Raw genomic sequence first — 20,468 nt, forward strand, 5'->3', positions numbered from 1 at the left:
CTCTTTTGTATTTTAACCATTTGCACATCGTTACAACACTGTATATAGACATAATATGACATTTGACCTGTCTTTAGTCTTTTGGAACTTCTGTGAGTGTAATGTTTACTGTTCATTTTGATTGTTTATTTGACTTCTGTATATTATCTAGTTCACTTGCTTTAGCAATGTTAAAATATGTTTCCCATGCCAAGAAAGCCCCTTGAGAGAGAGAGAGAGAGGCTGTACAAAGAGAGGGAGAGAGGGGCTGTAGAGGAGAGAGAGAGAGAGAGAGAGAGAGAGAGAGAGAGAGAGAGAGAGAGAGAGAGAAGAGGCCTACAGACAGAGTGGATGCCAGAATGTGCTGAAGGGAGGGAGGAAGAGGGTGGGAGTGGGGAGCTCCTCTGAGTGGTTCCTTCTGCATGCATAGCACTCTCTATGTTCTGTTCTAAACACGTGGTGCTTCTTACTCACTCTTACTCTCTCTCCTTCTTACTCACTCTTACTCTCTCTCCTCTCTCTCTCTCTCCTTCTCTCTCTCTCCTTCTCTCTCTCTCTGCTTCTCTCTCTCTCTCTCTCCTTCTCTCTATCGCTCTCTCTGTTTCTTCACTCTTGTCCTGAATTCCAGGGAGACGTCCTCACGGTCATCAGAGGAGCGAATGAAAACTGGATTGAAGGAAAGCTGGAGAGACAAAGTTGTCATTTTCCCTTTCCAGTTCACTGAGGTTAGTCCTTTCTGTTCCTATCTGTCTATGTCGTGTATAGTGAGAGTACCGTGCGGTTAGATATGATCAACGTTGTGATACCTACCCTCTCAGGACCCTATACATTGGTATTATGTAATAAAGTCTTTAATGTGGTTAATACTGGCTCAGTGCTGGGGCAGTACTTTGATTCCTCTCAAATCTCTCCTCCTTGATTAATACTTAAATGTCAGGCCTTCTGCACTGCAGTGTAGTGAGGCGAATAGAGCAAATCCTGCTCTCCCTACTGAGTCTGGCTCAAATTGCTCCCTGATCCCTATAAAGAGCACTACTTCTACCAAGGGCCCTCTTCTCTTTCCTCCTTTCCTATATGCCACTCTTCTGTTCTATATTTAACCTTCCTTTCTTCTATCTAACACTCTCTTTCCTCCTACCTCCTCTTCTTTCCTCTCCTCCTCTCCTCCTCCTCTCCTCCTCTTTCCTCTCCTCTTCTTTCCTCCTACCTCCTCTTCTTTCCTCCTACCTCCTCTTCTTTCCTCTCCTCCTTCTCTTTCCTCTCCTCTTTCCTCTCCTCTTTCCTCTCCTCTCTGTCCTGATGTTACATCTCATATCTCCTCTCCTCTTTCCTCATGTTTCCTCTCCTCTTTCCTCTCTCTACTCTTTCCTCTCCTCTTTCCTCTCCTCTTTCCTCTACTCTTTCCTCTCCCCTTTCCTCTCCTCTTTCCTCTCCTCTTTCCTCTATTCTTTCCTCTCCTCTTTCCTCTCCTCTTTCCTCTCCTCTTTCCTCTACTCTTTCCTCTATTCTTTCCTCTCCTCATATCTCCTCTCCTCTTTCCTCTACTCTTTCCTCTATTCTTTCCTCTATTCTTTCCTCTACTCTTTCCTCTACTCTTTCCTCTGCTCTTTCCTCTCCTCATATCTCCTCTACTCTTTCCTCTCCTCTTTCCTCTCCTCTTTCCTCTACTCTTTCCTCTCCTCATATCTCCTCTACTCTTTCATCTCCTCTCCTCAAATCTCCTCTCCTCTTTCCTCTCCTCTTTCCTCTCTCTACTCTTTCCTCTACTCTTTCCTCTCCTCTTTCCTCTACTCTTTCTTCTCCTCATATCTCCTCTCCTCTTTCCTCTCCTCATGTTTCCTCTCATATCTCCTCTCCTCTTTCCTCTCCTCCTCTTTCCTCATGTTTCCTGTCATATCTCCTCTCCTCTTTCCTCTCCTCATGTTTCCTCTCATATCTCCTCTCCTCTTTCCTCTCCTCTGCTTCCCTGCTCACCTGCTCTGCCTGTGTAGCAGCATCACTCTGCTCCACTCTGCCTCCTGCTTGTCTCAACATCCGTCACGACTGACTGCCTGCCTCAACGGGGGCTTTTCTGCCTGCCTGCCTGCCTAACTGCCTAGAGAGCCTAGAGAGCCAAGAGAGCCAACAAGTGCAGCATGACTGCTAAGGAGTGAGAGAATACAGGCTTCTTTAAAACAGCTGCGTCACAGATCAGAGATGACCACAGTGGTGATCCAAGGGATGGCAGGTAAAGTGGCTGAGAGAGGGTGAAGGAGGAGGGAGGAGGGAGAGGAGGAGGGAGGAGGGAGAAGGAGGAGGGAGGAGGGAGAAGGAGGAGGGAGGGGAGAGGAGGGAGAAGGAGGAGGGAGAAGGAGGAGGGAGGGGAGAGGAGGGAGAAGGAGGAGGGAGGAGGGAGAAGGAGGAGGGAGGAGGGAGAGGGAGGAGGGAGAAGTAGGAGGAGGGAGAAGTAGGAGGAGGGAGAGGGAGGAGGGAGAAGTAGGAGGAGGGAGAGGGAAGAGGGAGAGGAGGAGGGAGAGGGAAGAGGGAGAGGAGGAGGGAGCGGGAGGAGGGAGAGGAGAGGAGGAGGGAGAGGAGAGGAGGAGGGAGAGGAGGAGGGAGAGGGAGAGGAGGAGGGAGAGGGAGAGGAGGCGGGAGCGGGAGGAGGGAGGAAGGAGCGGGAGGAGGGAGGAAGGAAGGAGGATTTCCTGTCTCTCGGTCTCTCCCTGTCACTCGGTCTCTCACTCTCTCGGTCTCTCCCTGTCACTCGGTCTCTCACTCTCTTGGTCTCTCCCTGTCACTCGGTCTCTCACTGTCCCTCGGTCTCTCACTCTCTTGGTCTATCCCTTTCACTCGGGCTTTCACTCACTCGGTCTCTACCTGTCACTCGGTCTCTCCCTGTCACTCGGTCTCTCCCTTTCACTCGGTCTCTCACTCTCTCGGTCTCTCCCTTTCACTCGGTCTCTCACTCTCTCGGTCTCTCCCTGTCACTCGGTCTCTCACTCTCTCGGTCTCTACCTGTCACTCTGTCTCTCCCTGTCACTCTGTCTCTCCCTGTCACTCGGTCTCTACCTGTCACTCGGTCTCTACCTGTCACTCGGTCTCTCACTCTCTCGGTCTTTCACTCTCTTGGCCTCTCCCTGTCACTAGGTCTCTCACTCTCTCGGTCTCTCCCTGTCACTCAGTCTCTCGGTCTCTCCCCGTCACTCGGTCTCTCACTCTCTCGGTCTCTCCTTGTCACTCGGTCCCTCAGTCTCTCAGTCTCTCCCTGTCTCTCAGTCTCTCGGTCTCTCCCTGTCACTCAGTCTCTCGGTCTCTCCCTGTCATTCGATCTCTCACTCTCTCAGTCTTTCCCTCTCACTCAGTCTCTCCCTGTCACTCGGTCTCTCACTCTCTCGGTCTCTCACTCTCTTGGCCTCTCCCTGTCACTAAGTCTCTCACTCTCTCGGTCTCTCCTTTTCACTCGGTCTCTCAGTCTCTCAGTCTCTTCCTGTCACTCAGTCTCTCGGTCTCTCCCCGTCACTCGGTCTCTCACTCTCTCGGTCTCTCCTTGTCACTCGGTCTCTCAGTCTCTCAGTCTCTCGGTCTCTCCCTGTCTCTCAGTGTCTCGGTCTCTCCCTGTCACTCAGTCTCTCAGTCTCTCCCTGTCACTCAGTCTCTCACTCTCTCAGTCTCTCCCTGTCACTCAGTCTCTCATTCTCTCGGTCTCTCACTCTATCGGTCTCTCCTTGTCACTCGGTCTCTCAGTCTCTCGGTCTCTCCCTGTCACTCAGTCTCTCGGTCTCTCCCCGTCACTCGGTCTCTCACTCTCTCGGTCTCTCCTTGTCACTCGGTCCCTCAGTCTCTCAGTCTCTCCCTGTCTCTCAGTCTCTCGGTCTCTCCCTGTCACTCAGTCTCTCGGTCTCTCCCTGTCATTCGATCTCTCACTCTCTCAGTCTTTCCCTCTCACTCAGTCTCTCCCTGTCACTCGGTCTCTCACTCTCTCGGTCTCTCACTCTCTTGGCCTCTCCCTGTCACTAAGTCTCTCACTCTCTCGGTCTCTCCTTTTCACTCGGTCTCTCAGTCTCTCAGTCTCTTCCTGTCACTCAGTCTCTCGGTCTCTCCCCGTCACTCGGTCTCTCACTCTCTCGGTCTCTCCTTGTCACTCGGTCTCTCAGTCTCTCGGTCTCTCCCTGTCACTCAGTCTCTCAGTCTCTCCCTGTCACTCAGTCTCTCACTCTCTCAGTCTCTCCCTGTCACTCAGTCTCTCATTCTCTCGGTCTCTCACTCTATCGGTCTCTCCTTGTCACTCGGTCTCTCAGTCTCTCGGTCTCTCCCTGTCACTCAGTCTCTCGGTCTCTCCCTGTCACTCGGTCTCTCACTCTCTCGGTCTCTCCTTGTCACTCGGTCTCTCATTCTCTCGGTCTCTCCCTGTCACTCAGTCTCTCATATAAGTCTCTCATTGTCACTCGGTCTCTCCCTGTCATTCAGTCTCTCCCTGTCATTCAGTCTCTCCCTGTCATTCGGTCTCTCCCTGTCACTCGGTCTCTCAGTCCCTCATCTCTCCCTGTCACTCGGTCTCTCACTCTCTCAGTCTCTCATTGTCACTCGGTCTCTCAGTCACTCGGTCTCTCCCTGTCATTCAGTCTCTCCCTGTCATTTGGTCTCTCCCTGTCACTAGGTCTCTCAGTCCCTCGTCTCTCCCTGTCACTCGGTCTCTCGGTCTCTCCCTGTCACTAGGTCTCTCTCTGTCATTCGGTCTCTCAGTCTCTCCCTGTCACTCAGTCTCTCAGTCCCTCATCTCTCCCTGTCACTCGGTCTCTCACTCTCTCAGTCTCTCATTGTCACTCGGTCTCTCAGTCACTCGGTCTCTCCCTGTCATTCAGTCTCTCCCTGTCATTTGGTCTCTCCCTGTCACTAGGTCTCTCAGTCCCTCATCTCTCCCTGTCACTCGGTCTCTCAGTCTCTCCCTGTTATTTGGTCTCTCCTTGTCACTCAGTCTCTCCTTGTCACTCGGTCACTCCCTGTCACTCGGTCTCTCAGTCCCTCATCTCTCCCTGTCACTCGGTCTCTCAGTCTCTCCCTGTCACTCGGTCACTCACTCTCTCGGTCTCTCCCTGTCTCTCAGTCTCTCACTCTCTCGGTCTCTCCCTGTCACTCGGTCTCACAGTCTCTCCCTGTCATTCAGTCTCTCCCTGTCATTCAGTCTCTCCCTGTCAGTCGGTCTCTCCCTGTCATTCAGTCTCTCCCTGTCATTCGGTCTCTCCTTGTCACTCGGTCTCACAGTCACTCCCTGTCACTCGGTCTCTCCCTGTCACTAGGTCTCTCCCTGTCACTAGGTCTCTCTCTGTCACTCGGTCTCTCAGTCTCTCCCTGTCACTCGGTCTCTCTCAGTCTCTCGGTCTCTCCCTGTCACTAGGTCTCTCCCTGTCACTCGGTCTCTCACTCTCTCAGTCTCTCATTGTCACTCGGTTTCTCAGTCTCTCGGTTTCTCCCTGTCACTCGGTCACTCCCTGTCACTCGGTCTCTCACTCTCTCAGTCTCTCATTGTCACTCTCAGTCTCTCATTGTCATTCGGTCTCTCCCTGTCACTCGGTCTCTCCCTGTCATTCAGTCTCTCCCTGTCATTCGGTCTCTCCCTGTCACTCGGTCTCTCAGTCCCTCGTCTCTCCCTGTCACTCGGTCTCTCGGTCTCTCCCTGTCACTAGGTCTCTCTCTGTCATTCGGTCTCTCAGTCTCTCCCTGTCACTCAGTCTCTCACTCCCTCATCTCTCCCTGTCACTCGGTCTCTCAGTCTCTCCCTGTCATTTGGTCTCTCCTTGTCACTCAGTCTCTCCTTGTCACTCGGTCTCTCAGTCCCTCATCTCTCCCTGTCACTCGGTCTCTCAGTCTCTCCCTGTCACTCGGTCACTCACTCTCTCAGTCTCTCCCTGTCACTCGGTCTCTCAGTCCCTCATCTCTCCCTGTCACTCGGTCTCTCAGTCTCTCCCTGTCACTCGGTCACTCACTCTCTCGGTCTCTCCCTGTCTCTCGGTCTCTCACTCTCTCGGTCTCTCTCTGTCACTCGGTCTCTCTCTGTCTCTCGGTCTCTCACTCTTTCGGTCTCTCCCTGTCACTCGGCCTCTCCCTGTCTCTCACTCTCTCGGTTTCTCACTCTCTCGGTCTCTCACTCTCTCTCTGTGTCTCTCTCTCTCAGATCCTGTAATGTGTTTCATTTTCACAGAGAGAATAGGAGTGAGTGGGTTCTCTATGTATGTTCTCTCACTTTCTCTCACACTCGGTCTCTCTATCACTCTCTCTCGGTCTCTCCCTGTCACTCCGTCTCTCCCTGTCACTCGGTCTCTCATTCTCTCGGTCTCTCCCTGTCACTCGGTCTCTCATATCAGTCTCTCATTGTCACTCGGTCTGTCCCTGTCATTCAGTCTCTCCCTGTCATTCGGTCTCTCCCTGTCACTCGGTCTCTCAGTCCCTCATCTCTCCCTGTCACTCGGTCTCTCATATCAGTCTCTCATTGTCACTCGGTCTCTCCCTGTCATTCAGTCTCTCCCTGTCATTCGGTCTCTCCCTGTCACTCGGTCTCTCCCTGTCATTCGGTCTCACCTTGTCACTCGGTCTCACAGTCACTCCCTGTCACTCGGTCTCTCCCTGTCACTAGGTCTCTCTCTGTCACTCGGTCTCTCAGTCTCTCCCTGTCACTCGGTCTCTCTCAGTCCCTCGGTCTCTTCCTGTCACTCGGTCTCTTCCTGTCACTCGGTCTCTCACTCTCTCAGTCTCTCATTGTCACTCGGTCTCTCAGTCTCTCGGTCTCTCCCTGTCACTCGGTCACTCCCTGTCACTCGGTCTCTCACTTTCTCAGTCTCTCATTGTCACTCGGTCTCTCAGTCACTCGGTCTCTCCCTGTCATTCAGTCTCTCCCTGTCATTCGGTCTCTCCCTGTCACTAGGTCTCTCAGTCCCTCGTCTCTCCCTGTCACTCGGTCTCTCGGTCTCTCCCTGTCACTAGGTCTCTCTCTGTCACTCAGTCTCTCAGTCCCTCATCTCTCCCTGTCACTCGGTCTCTCAGTCTCTCCCTGTCACTAGGTCTCTCTCAGTCTCTCGGTCTCTCCCTGTCACTAGGTCTCTCCCTGTCACTCAGTCTCTCAGTCCCTCATCTCTCCCTGTCACTCGGTCTCTCAGTCTCTCCCTGTCACTCGGTTACTCACTCTCTCGGTCTCTCCCTGTCACTCGGTCTCTCAGTCCCTCATCTCTCCCTGTCACTCGGTCTCTCAGTCTCTCCCTGTCTCTCGGTCTCTCACTCTCTCGGTCTCTCTCTGTCACTCGGTCTCTCTCTGTCTCTCGGTCTCTCACTCTCTCGGTCTCTCCCTGTCACTCGGCCTCTCCCTGTCTCTCACTCTCTCGGTTTCTCACTCTCTCGGTCTCTCACTCTCTCTGTGTCTCTCTCTCTCAGATCCTGTAATGTGTTTCATTTTCACAGAGAGAATAGGAGTGAGTGGGTTCTCTATGTATGTTCTCTCACTTTCTCTCACACTCGGTCTCTCTATCACTCTCTCTCGGTCTCTCCATCTCTCCCTGTCACTCTGTCTCTCACTCTCTCGGTCTCTTCCTTTCTCTCTCTCTCTCTCTCTCTGTCTCTCTCTCTGTGTCTCTCTCGCTCTCTCTCTTTCTCTCTGTCTCTCTCTATGTGTCCTCTTGGTCTCTCTCGGTCTCTCTCTGTCTCTCTCTCTCTCTCTCTCTCTGGCTCTGTCTCTCTCTGTGTCCTCTCGGTCACTCTCAGTCTCTCTCCATCTCTCTCTCTCTCTCTCGGATCCTGTAATGTGTTTCTTCTCTCCTAGCCAATCACAGCGGCAGCAGCCAAGCTTCTGGAGGGAAAGCCTTGGAAGGGGAGTGACATCTCGGCTGGATCTTGCCCATGGATCAGGAGTGAGAGTGGGTTTAGCAACAGCGGGACCGGTGACTCAACAAACCCCAACTGGACAACCTGCTTCAACCTGCCCCCAGAGCCCCACAAAGACCCCCAATATTTCTGCTCTCAATCCCCCCCCCCACCACCACCCAGGAAAAAAACCTAACAAGCTGCTAATATCAACAGTGTGTACCAGCCGACCCAGGGGCAGGCTCAGCCACCCAGCGTTAGTGCCTTCAACAGCCTGAACCAGCCCCCCCCCTCTGCCAATCACAGCTCCTCTAACCGCTCAGGCTCAGGTGTGACCTCCCAGCGCGTGAAGCGAAGCACTGGCGGACACCTGTCACAAAAGGTGAGTCCTCAGATGTGTGTGTGTGTGTGTGTGCGTGTGTGCGTGCGTGTGCGTGCGTGCAGGGGAGCGTAGAGGATTTGGATAAAGCTTAAAGCCATTTACTCTGTTGCTTAGTGTCTTGGTGTTGACTTTGTGCTTCTTACATAGTCCGATCTGGTTTGCTGTTGGTTATATTCTTCCTCCTTGGAATTCCCCTATAAACTGTCTCTCTATTGCTGTTGTCTCAAGATCTCTGTGGAATGCCAGGGTTTTCATCGACTAGAGAGAGAACACGTCCCCACCCCTCTCCTTCCTTGCCTTATCTCCTCCTCTCCTCATCTCCTCCTATTCTCCTGTCTTCCACCCTCTTCTTTCTCTCAGTTTTCCTTTCATATCCATATCTACACTGTTTTCAGACTAACTAGTCCTTTAAGACCGTCTGTTTTCAGACTAACTAGTCCTTTAAGACCGTCTGTTTTCAGACTAACTAGTCCTTTAACACAGGCTGTTTTCAGACTAACTAGTCCTTTAAGACCGTCTGTTTTCAGACTAACTAGTCCTTTAAGACCGTCTGTTTTCAGACTAACCAGTCCTTTAAGACCGTCTGTTTTCAGACTAACCAGTCCTTTAAGACCGTCTGTTTTCAGACTAACTAGTCCTTTAACACAGGCTGTTTACAGGATAACTATGATAGATGGATGGAGGGAGTGAATGATAGATAGATGGAGGGAGTGAATGATAGATAGATAGAGGGAGTGAATGATAGATAGATGGAGTGAATGATATATAGATGGAGGGAGTGAATGATAGATGGATGGAGGGAGTGAATGATAGATGGATGGAGGGAGTGAATGATAGATGGATGGAGGGAGTGAATGATAGATAGATGGAGGGAGTGAATGATAGATAGATGGAGGGAGTGAATGATAGATAGATGGAGGGAGTGAATGATAGATAGATGGAGGGAGTGAATGATAGATAGATGGAGGGAGTGAATGATAGATAGATGGAGGGAGTGAATGATAGATAGATGGAGTGAATGATATATAGATGGAGGGAGTGAATGATAGATAGATGGAGGGAGTGAATGATAGATAGATGGAGGGAGTGAATGATAGATAGATGGAGGGAGTGAATGATAGATGGATGGAGGGAGTGAATGATAGATAGATGGAGGGAGTGAATGATAGATAGAGGGAGGGAGTGAATGATAGATAGATGGAGGGAGTGAATGATAGATGGATGGAGGGAGTGAATGATAGATAGGAGGGAGTGAATGATAGATAGATGGAGGGAGTGAATGATAGATAGATGGAGGGAGTGAATGATAGATAGATGGAGGGAGTGAATGATAGATAGAGGGAGGGAGTGAATGATAGATAGATGGAGGGAGTGAATGATAGATAGAGGGAGGGAGTGAATGATAGATAGATGGAGGGAGTGAATGATAGATAGGAGGTATTGGAAGATGGAGCATAGTGTATAGGAAACAGCAAGGAAGCTGTATAGGAAACAGCAAGGAAGCTGTATAGGAAACAGCAGGGAAGCCCAGATTCCAATCAGAGTTTTTAGTAAGAGGCCAGGCTTTCCTAAAGCTGATGAGCAGCAGTCTGAAAGTACATTGCATGGTCCTCCTGTGGTCTGGCCTGGGAGATGGAATACACCTGTGTCCAAAATGGGACCCTATACCCCTATATAGACCAGGGCTCTGGTCAAACGTAGTGTACTATGTAGGGTGCAATTTGGTATGGAGACACAGACAGGAAGGGTGCTTAACGATGCTTCCCAGGTGCTCATTTAGCAGAGGTGCATCTGAGAAGAGATGGAGGGCACAACAACCTTGACCTTCCTTGGTGTACCATAAACATCATCTGGACTGCTGGTGCAGAGTTAGCTACGCAGCTACGCTAACTCGGGTGCAGTACCTAACGTGTGTTATGTTGTACCTGGTCCCAGATAAAGAAATGAATCCTCTACCTTTTAACCCAAAGTGAAACTGTACTATGCTGTGTAGCCTTAGTCGTTTCAAAGCAGGTTATTCTGACGCTAGTGCTATGCCATCCTTACCAACACAAAAACACACCTGCAGAGATTTAATTTCAAACCTCAGGGCTCTGCACTGAACTTTTTTTTAATACTGAACAAAAATATAAATGCAACATGTAAAGTGTTGGTCCCATGTTTCATGAACTGATATAAAATATTGCATATTTTTTTCCATGCACACACAAATCTTATTTCTCTCAAATGTTATTAACAAATCTGTTTACATCCGTGTTAGTGAGCATTTCTCCTTTGTCAAGAAAATCCATCCACCTGTGTAACGGTTTTCTAGGTGTGGTGAAGGAGAGTCGGACCAAAACGCAGCGTGTAGATTGCGATCCATGTTTAATCAAACAAACGTAAACACGAAATAGTACAAACACTACAAAACAATAAACGTAACGAAAAACCGAAACAGCCTATACTTGTCAACTAACACAGCGACAGGAACAAAGACACTAAGGACAATCACCCACGACAAACTCAAAGAATATGGCTGCCTAAATATGGTTCCCAATCAGAGACAACGATAAGCACCTGCCTCTGATTGAGAACCACTCCAGACAGCCATAGACTTTGCTAGATAACCCACTAAGCTACAATCCCAATACCACCACCAAAACCCCAAGACAAACACACCACAATTACAAAAACCCCATGCCACACCCTGGCCTGACCCAATACATGAAGATAAATACAAAATACTTCGACCAGGGCGTGACAGAACCCCCCCCCCCTAAGGTGCGGACTCCCGAACGCACCTCAAAACAATAGGGAGGGTCCGGGTGGGCGTCTGTCCATGGTGGCGGCTCCGGCGCGGGACGTGGACCCCACTCAGTCAATGTCTTAGTCCCCTCTCCTCGCGTCCCTGGATAGTCCACCCTCGCCGCCGACCATGGCCTAGTAGTCCTCACCCAGAAACCCACTGGACTGAAGAGCAGCTCGGGACTGAGGGAAAGCTCGGGAGTGAGAGAAAGCTCGGGAGTGAGAGAAAGCTCGGGAGTGAGAGAAAGCTCGGGAGTGAGAGGAAGCTCGGGAGTGAGAGGAAGCTCGGGAGTGAGAGGAAGCTCGGGAGTGAGAGGAAGCTCAGGCAGGTTGATGGATCTACCAGATCCTGGCTGGCTGGTGGTTCCGGCAGATCCTGGCAGACTGGCAGATCCTGGCTGACTGGCGGATCATGGCTGACTAGCAGATCTGGCGGATCCTGGCTGACTGGTGGATCCTGGCTGACTGGCGGATCCTGGCTGACTGGCGGATCCTGGCTGACTGGCAGATCCTGGCCGACTGGAAGTTCTGGCGGATCCTGGCCGACTGGCGGATCCTGGCCGACTGGCGGATCCTGGCCGACTGGCGGATCCTGGCCGACTGGCACTTCTGGCGGATCCTGGCTGACTGGCACTTCTGGCGGATCCTGGCAGACTGGTGGATCCTGGCTGACTGGTGGATCTAACTGATCCTGACAGACTGGCGACGCTGGGCAGACTGGCAGCGCTGGGCAGACTGGCAGCGCTTGGCAGACTGGCAGCGCTTGGCAGACTGGCGACGCTGGGCAGACTGGCGACGCTGGGCAGACTGGCGGCGCTGGGCAGACTGGCGGCGCTGGGCAGACTGGGGGCACTGGCGGCGCTGGGCAGACTGGCGGCACTGGCGGCGCTGGGCAGACTGGCGGCACTGGCGGCGCTGGGCAGACTGGCGGCTCCTTGCAGACTGACAGCTCTTTGCAGACTGACATCTCTGTCTGCTCCATGCAGACTGACATATCTGGCTGCTCCATGCAGACTGACAGCTCTGGCTGCTCCATGCAGACTGACAGCTCTGGCTGCTCCATGCAGACTGGCAGCTCTGGCTGCTCCATGCAGACTGGCAGCTCTGGCTGCTCCATGCAGACTGGCAGCTCTGGCTGCTCCATGCAGACTGGCAGCTCTGGCTGCTCCATGCAGACTGGCAGCTCTGGCTGCTCCATGAAGGCTGGCAGCTCTGACTGCTCCATGCAGGCTGACAGCTCTGGCTGCGCTGAACAGACAGGAGACTCCAGCAGCGCTGTAGAGGAAGAAGGCTCCGACAGCGCTGGAGAGGCGAGACGCACTGTAGGCCTGATGCGTGGTGCTGGCACTGGTGGAACTGAACCGAGGACACGCACAGGAAGCCTGGTGCGGGCAGCTGCTACCGGAGGGCTGGGGTGTGGAGGTGACACAGGAAGGGCTAGACCGTGAAGGCGTACTGGAGATCTTGAGAGCAGTGCTGGCACAGGACATGCATGCCTAGGGGTGTGCACAGGAGGCCTGGTGCGTGAGGCTGGCACCAACTTCACCAGCCGACTAACACGCACCTCAGGACGAGTATGGAGCGCTAACTCAGGTGCCATCAAATCCCTGACACGTTCCGTCGGGCGAATTCCATGCTTAAACCACCAACACAGCAACTCCCTCATTTCTCTCTCCTCCAATTTCCCCATTAACTCCTTCACAGTCTCTGCTTCGCTCACCTCCAACACCGGCTCTGGTTCTGGTCTCCTCCTTGGCTCCTCACGATAAACAGGGAGAGTTGGCTCAGGTCTGACTCCTGATTCTGCCACACTCTCCCTGAGCTCCCCCCCCCAATACATTTTTGGGGCTGACTCTCAGGCTTCCATCCGCGTCGCCGTGCTGCCTCCTCATACCAGCGCCTCTCCGCTTTCTTCGCCTACAGTTCTTCCTTGGGGCGGCGATATTCTCCAGGCTGAGCCCAGGGTCCTTTACCGTCCAGTTCTTCCTCCCATGTCCATTTCTCCAGGTGGTGCAGCCTCTCCCACTGCAGCTGCTGCTGCTCCTGCTGCTGCTGCCTCTGCTGTGGCTCCTGCCTGTTAACACGCTGCTTGGTCCGTTGGTGGTGGGTGATTCTGTAACGGTTTTCTAGGTGTGGTGAAGGAGAGTCGGACCAAAACGCAGCGTGTAGATTGCGATCCATGTTAAATCAAACAAACGTAAACACGAAATAATACAAACACTACAAAAACAATAAACGTAACGAAAAACCGAAACAGCCTATACTTGTCAACTAACACAGCGACAGGAACAAAGACACTAAGGACAATCACCCACGACAAACTCAAAGAATATGGCTGCCTAAATATGGTTCCCAATCAGAGACAACGATAAGCACATGCCTCTGATTGAGAACCACTCCAGACAGCCATAGACTTTGCTAGATAACCCACTAAGCTACAATCCCAATACCACCACCAAAACCCCAAGACAAACACACCACAATTACAAAAACCCCATGCCACACCCTGGCCTGACCCAATACATGAAGATAAATACAAAATACTTCGACCAGGGTGTGACAACCTGACAGATGTGGCATATCAAGAAGCTGATTAAACAGCATGACCATTACACAGGTGCACCTTGTGCCGGGGACAATAAAAGGTCTCTTTAAAATATGCAGTTTTGTCACACAACATAATGCTACAGATGTCTCATTCTGATTGGCTGGACCTGGCTCCCAAGTGGGTGGACCTATGCCCTACCAAGCCCACACATGGCTGCTCCCCAGCCCAGTTATGTGAAATCTATAGATTAGGGCCTCATTTATTTATTTCAATTGATTTCATTATATGAATTGTAACTCATTAAAAGGAATTTAGGAACACATTTTATTGGAGGTGGGAGACTTTTAAAAAAAACTCTTATTTTTAGGTACACTGATAGTCCAGGTCGCACGGCAAAATATTTAGCCGTATATGTGAGTAAAATGGTCACACTGCAGAGTCCTGCATCCTCCTTCTCATTGACTGTTGCCAGCTGACCTACCCTTTAAGATAATGACTTTGATTAAATAGAAACATCACTGCTCTGCCCTGCAGTTATACATGTCAGGGAGGGAGAGAATCATGTGCAGATGTAGACTCATGCTCTCAGGCAGGGATGAAGAGAAGGAGGAGGAGGGTCCAGAGCACCCCACTGTCTCTCTGTTGATCCCTCATAGGAGGAGTAGAAAGAGGAGGAGGAGGGGGAGGGTCCAGAGCACCCCTCTGTCTCTCTGTTGATCCCTCATAGGAGGAGTAGAAAGAGGAGGAGGAGGAGGGGGAGGGTCCAGAGTACCCCTCTGTCTCTCTGTTGATCCCTCATAGGAGGAGTAGAAAGAGGAGGAGGAGGAGGGGAGGGTCCAGAGCACCCTCTGTCTCTCTGTTGATCCCTCATAGGAGGAGTAGAAAGAGGAGGAGGAGGGGGAGGGTCCAGAGCACTCCTCTGTCTCTCTGTTGATCCCTCATAGGAGGAGTAGAAAGAGGAGGAGGAGGGGAGTGTCCAGAGCACCCCTCTGTCTCTCTGTTGATCCCTCATTGGAGGAGTAGAAGAGGAGGAGGAGGAGGAGGGGAGGGGGTCCAGAGCACCCCTCTGTCTCTCTGTTGATCCCTCATAGGAGGAGTAGAAAGAGGAGGAGGGGAGGGGAGGGTCCAGAGTACCCCTCTGTCTCTCTGTTGATCCTTCATAGGAGGAGTAGAAAGAGGAGGAGGATGAGGAGGAGGGGGAGGGTCCAGAGCACTCCTCTGTCTCTCTGTTGATCCTTCATAGGAGGAGTAGAAAGAGGAGGAGGAGGAGGAGGGTCCAGAGCACCCCTCTGTCTCTCTGTTGATCCCTCATAGGAGGAGTAGAAAGAGGAGGAGGAGGGGGAGGGTCCAGAGCACCCCTCTGTCCCTCTGTTGATCCCTCATAGGAGGAGTAGAAAGAGGAGGAGGAGGAGGGGGAGGGTCCAGAGCACCCCTCTGTCTCTCTTTGATCCCTCATAGGAGGAGTAGAAAGAGGAGGAGGAGGAGGGGGAGGGTCCAGAGTACCCCTCTGTCTCTCTGTTGATCCCTCATAGGAGGAGTAGAAAGAGGAGGAGGGGGAGGGTCCAGCACACCCCTCTGTCTCTCTGTTGATCCCTCATAGGAGGAGTAGAAAGAGGAGGAGGAGGGGGAGGGTCCAGAGCACTCCTCTGTCTCTCTGTTGATCCCTCATAGGAGGAGTAGAAAGAGGAGGAGGAGGGGGAGTGTCCAGAGCACCCCTCTGTCTCTCTGTTGATCCCTCATAGGAGGAGTAGAAAGAGGAGGAGGAGGGGGAGGGTCCAGAGCACCCCTCTGTCTCTCTGTTGATCCCTCATTGGAGGAGTAGAAAGAGGAGGAGGAGGAGGAGGAGGGGGAGGGTCCAGAGCACCCCTCTGTCTCTCTGTTGATCCCTCATAGGAGGAGTAGAAAGAGGAGGAGGGGAGGGGGAGGGTCCAGAGTACCCCTCTGTCTCTCTGTTGATCCTTCATAGGAGGAGTAGAAAGAGGAGGAGGAGGAGGAGGAGGGGGAGGGTCCAGAGCACTCCTCTGTCTCTCTGTTGATCCTTCATAGGAGGAGTAGAAAGAGGAGGAGGAGGAGGAGGGTCCAGAGCACCCCTCTGTCTCTCTGTTGATCCCTCATAGGAGGAGTAGAAAGAGGAGGAGGAGGGGGAGGGTCCAGAGCACCCCTCTGTCCCTCTGTTGATCCCTCATAGGAGGAGTAGAAAGAGGAGGAGGAGGAGGGGGAGGGTCCAGAGCACCCCTCTGTCTCTCTGTTGATCCCTCATAGGAGGAGTAGAAAGAGGAGGAGGAGGGGGAGGGTCCAGAGCACCCCTCTGTCTCGTTGTTGATCTCTCATAGGAGGAGTAGAAAGAGGAGGAGGAGAGGGAGGGTCCAGAGTACCCCTCTGTCTCTCTGTTGATCCCTCATAGGAGGAGTAGAAAGAGGAGGAGGGGGAGGGTCCAGAGCACCCCTCTGTCTCTCTGTTGATCCCTCATAGGAGGAATTGAAAGAGGAGGAGGGGGAGGGTCCAGAGCACCCCTCTGTCTCTCTGTTGATCCCTCATAGGAGGAGTAGAAAGAGGAGGAGGGGGAGGGTCCAGAGCACCCCTCTGTCTCTGTTGATCCCTCATAGGAGGAGCAGAAAGAGGAGGAGGGGGAGGGTCCAGAGCACCCCTCTGTCTCTCTGTTGATCCCTCATAGGAGGAGTAGAAAGAGGAGGAGGGGGAGGGTCCAGAGCACCCCTCTGTCTCTCTGTTGATCCCTCATAGGAGGAGTAGAAAGAGGAGGAGGGGGAGGGTCCAGAGCACCCCTCTGTCTCTGTTGATCCCTCATAGGAGGAGTAGAAAGAGGAGGAGGAGGAGGGGGAGGGTCCAGAGCACCCCTCTGTCTCTCTGTTGATCCCTCATAGGAGGAGTAGAAAGAGGAGGAGGGGGAGGGTCCAGAGCACCCCTCTGTCTCTGTTGATCCCTCATAGGAGGAGTAGAAAGAGGAGGAGGGGGAGGGTCCAGAGCACCCCTCTGTCTCTCTGTTGATCCCTCATAGGAAGAATAGAAAGAGGAGGAGGAGGGGGAGGGTCCAGAGCACCCCTCTGTCTCTCTGTTGATCCCTCATAGGAAGAATAGAAAGAGGAGGAGGAGGGGGAGGGTCCAGAGCACCCCTCTGTCTCTCTGTTGATCCCTCATAGGAGGAATAGAAAGAGGAGGAGGAGGGGGAGGGTCCAGAGCACCCCTCTGTGTTGATCCCTCACATGATGACGATGGTGAGTCACTGTAGTCAGTTATATAACAAAACCTCTCATCTCTCTCCCTCTCTTTCTCTCTCATTCCTGATCTCCCTCTCTCTCTTCATTTCCCTCTTTCTCTCCCTCCCGCTCTCATCTCTCTCTCTCACTCCCTCTTTCTCTCCCTCCCTCTCTGATCTGCCTGAGAGCTCCTTCCTCTTCACTGAGCAGGTAATACTCCTTCACATTGCTGTGCCTAGTCCTGCCCTTCCTTCCTTCCCTCCCACCCAGCTAAACAGAAGGAGGTTGTTGATGTTACGTGTTTTCTTCCCACCTCAGCACTATTGTTGTGATGTCATGATGTTGATGGTGGTATTATAGGGAGTAAAACAATCTTTAACATGGCTGTTTATTTAACGTTAATGTTATACAGTACGGGCTTCATAATCAGAGAACCAACATTTCCAACATGTCAACAACGGCTATAAAATGCTATGAGGCTGTCTGTGGAGAAGAGTTTATTTATTGACATGTTTCTTTGCCAGATCTGATTTGTGTGAGTGCCAGTCATGTTTGGGATGACAACCAAAGGAAGAGGTGTTGGCGTATGAAGCACAAACAAACAGATCTGTGCTAACAGTCACTAACAGTTCAACAGTTGCTCAGAAGTTACCTGCGGCAAACAGTTGACTTGTTATGTTGCTGGAGATGGTATGAGATTATACCAAGTGGAGAGACAGTAGGAACACCCTGCTAGGCTGTGTTTCTAGAGGTGTGATGCTAATAGCCTGGGTCTGGAACACCCTGCCAGGCTGTGTTTCTAGAGGTGTGATGCTAATAGCCTGGGTCTGGAACACCCTGCTAGGCTGTGTTTCTAGAGGTGTGATGCTAATAGCCTGGGTCTGGAACACCCTGCCAGGCTGTGTTTCTAGAGGTGTGATGCTAATAGCCTGGGTCTGGAACACCCTGCCAGGCTGTGTTTCTAGAGGTGTGATGCTAATAGCCTGGGTCTGGAACACCCTGCTAGGCTGTGTTTCTAGAGGTGTGATGCTAATATCCTGGGTCTGGAACACCCTGCTAGGCTGTGTTTCTAGAGGTGTGATGCTAATAGCCTGGTTCTGGAACACCCTGCTAGGCTGTGTTTCTAGAGGTGTGATGCTAATAGCCTGGTTCTGGAACACCCTGCTAGGCTGTGTATCTAGAGGTGTGATGCTAATAGCCTGGGTCTGGAACACCCTGCTAGGCTGTGTTTCTAGAGGTGTGATGCTAATAGCCTGGGTCTGGAACACCCTGCTAGGCTGTATTTCTAGAGGTGTGATGCTAATAGCCTGGGTCTGGAACACCACTATGTAGTGTTTCTAGAGGTGTGATGCTAATAGCCTGGGTCTGGAACACTCTGCCAGGCTGTGTTTTTAGAGGTGTGATGCTAATTTGCTGGGTCTGGAACACCCTGCCAGGCTGTGTTTCTGGAGGGGGCTCTGGTCCTGGGTCTGGAACACTATGCTAGGGGGCTGTGTTTCTAGAGGTGTGATGCTAATAGCTCTGGGTCTGGAACACCCTGCCAGGCTGTGTTTCTAGAGCATTATGTAGGGGGGCTCTGGTCAAAAGTAGTGCACTATGTAGGGGGATCTGGTCAAAAGTAGTGCACTATGTAGGGGGATTGGTCTAAAGTAGTACACTATGTAGGGGGCTCTGGTCTAAAGTAGTGCACTATGTAGGGGGCTCTGGTCTAAAGTAGTGCACTATGTAGGGGGCTCTGGTCTAAAGTAGTGCACTATGTAGGGGGCTCTGGTCTAAAGTAGTGCACTATGTAGGGGGTTCTGGTCTAAAGTAGTGCACTATGTAGGGGGCTCTGGTCTAAAGTAGTGCACTATGTAGGGGGGCTCTGGTCTAAAGTAGTGCACTATGTAGGGGGATTGGGTCTAAAATAGTGCACTATGTAGAGGGGCTCTGGTCTAAAGTAGTGCACTATGTAGGGGGATTGGGTCTAAAGTAGTGCACTATGTAGGGGGATTGGGTCTAAAGTAGTGCACTATGTAGAGGGGCTCTGGTCTAAAGTAGTGCACTATGTAGGGGGTTCTGGTCTAAAGTAGTGCACTATGTAGGGGGCTCTGGTCTAAAGTAGTGCACTATGTAGGGGGCTCTGGTCTAAAGTAGTGCACTATGTAGGGGGCTCTGGTCTAAAGTAGTGCACTATGTAGGGGGCTCTGGTCTAAAGTAGTGCACTATGTAGGGGGCTCTGGTCTAAAGTAGTGCACTATGTAGGGGGATTGGGTCTAAAATAGTGCACTATGTAGAGGGGCTCTGGTCTAAAGTAGTGCACTATGTAGGGGGCTCTGGTCTAAAGTAGTGCACTATGTAGGGGATTGGGTCTAAAGTAGTGCACTATGTAGAGGGGCTCTGGTCTAAAGTAGTGCACTATGTAGGGGGTTCTGGTCTAAAGTAGTGCACTATGTAGGGGGATTGGGTCTAACGTAGTGCACTATGTAGGGGGCTCTGGTCTAAAGTAGTCCACTATGTAGGGGATTGGGTCAAAAGTAGTGCACTATGTAGGGGGCTCTGGTCTAAAGTAGTGCACTATGTAGGGGGATTGGGTCTAAAGTAGTGCACTATGTAGAGGGGCTCTGGTCTAAAGTAGTGCACTATGTAGGGGTTCTGGTCTAAAGTAGTGCACTATGTAGGGGGCTCTGGTCTAAAGTAGTGCACTATGTAGGGGGATTGGGTCTAAAGTAGTGCACTATGTAGGGGGATTGGGTCTAAAGTAGTCCACTATGTAGGGGGATTGGGTCTAAAGTAGTACACTACATAGGGGGGATCTGGTCAAAAGTAGTGCACTATGTAGGGGGGCTCTGGTCTAAAGTAGTGCTCTATGTAGGGGGGTTCTGGTCTAAAGTAGTGCACTATGTAGAGGGGCTCTGGTCTAAAGTAGTACACTATGTAGGGGGGCTCTGGTCTAAAGTAGTGCACTATGTAGAGGGGCTCGGGTCTAAAGTAGTGCACTATGTAGAGGGGCTCTGGTCTAAAGTAGTGCACTATGTAGGGGGTTCTGGTCTAAAGTAGTGCACTATGTAGAGGGGCTCTGGTCTAAAGTAGTACACTATGTAGAGGGGCTCTGGTCTAAAGTAGTGCACTATGTAGGGGGGTTCTGGTCTAAAGTAGTGCACTATGTAGGGGGGCTCTGGTCTAAAGTAGTGCACTATGTAGGGGGGATTGGGTCTAAAGTAGTGCACTATGTAGAGGGGCTCTGGTCTAAAGTAGTACACTATGTAGGGGGGTTCTGGTCTAACGTAGTGCACTATGTAGAGGGGCTCTGGTCTAAAGTAGTACACTATGTAGGGGGGTTCTGGTCTAAAGTAGTGCACTATGTAGAGGGGCTCTGGTCTAAAGTAGTACACTATGTAGGGGGGTTCTGGTCTAAAGTAGTGCACTATGTAGAGGGGCTCTGGTCTAAAGTAGTACACTATATAGGGTACAATTTGTTTGCATCCATTGACTAATTGTCAACCTTTCAAGTGTTTCTAAAGAAGAGCCTAAATAGATGGCTCTCTCTGCTGTCTACCCTATTCCCTGGATGGTGGAACTGTAATGAACTGTCACCATTCACCCTTCCAGAATCCTCTTAAACAACAGCAGCATGTCTCCAGGACATGCCATGGGACGCTCACCTGGTGTCACGTTACTTCTGCCTCATAGCATTGCTTTTTATATTGCAAAGTGCATGTCATGCAGGAGACTGTGGCTGATTGTATAG

The 20,468-nt window shown here is 51.6% G+C and overlaps 1 protein-coding gene across 1 annotated transcript in view; it reads left to right on the forward strand.

Moving 5' to 3' along the window:
- The first annotated feature begins 362 nt into the window (after positions 1-362).
- LOC115118089 (E3 ubiquitin-protein ligase SH3RF3-like) overlaps positions 363-20,468 on the forward strand; it is a 39,233-nt gene continuing 19,127 nt past the window's right edge. The window contains exons 1-2 of the mRNA XM_065018368.1: positions 363-704; positions 7,766-8,188. The gene's annotated coding sequence lies outside the window, so the exon portion shown is untranslated. The remainder of the gene's footprint in view (positions 705-7,765; positions 8,189-20,468) is intronic.

This window comes from Oncorhynchus nerka, linkage group LG5 (assembly GCF_034236695.1).
Source record: "Oncorhynchus nerka isolate Pitt River linkage group LG5, Oner_Uvic_2.0, whole genome shotgun sequence".
NCBI classification, from domain to species: domain Eukaryota; kingdom Metazoa; phylum Chordata; class Actinopteri; order Salmoniformes; family Salmonidae; genus Oncorhynchus; species Oncorhynchus nerka.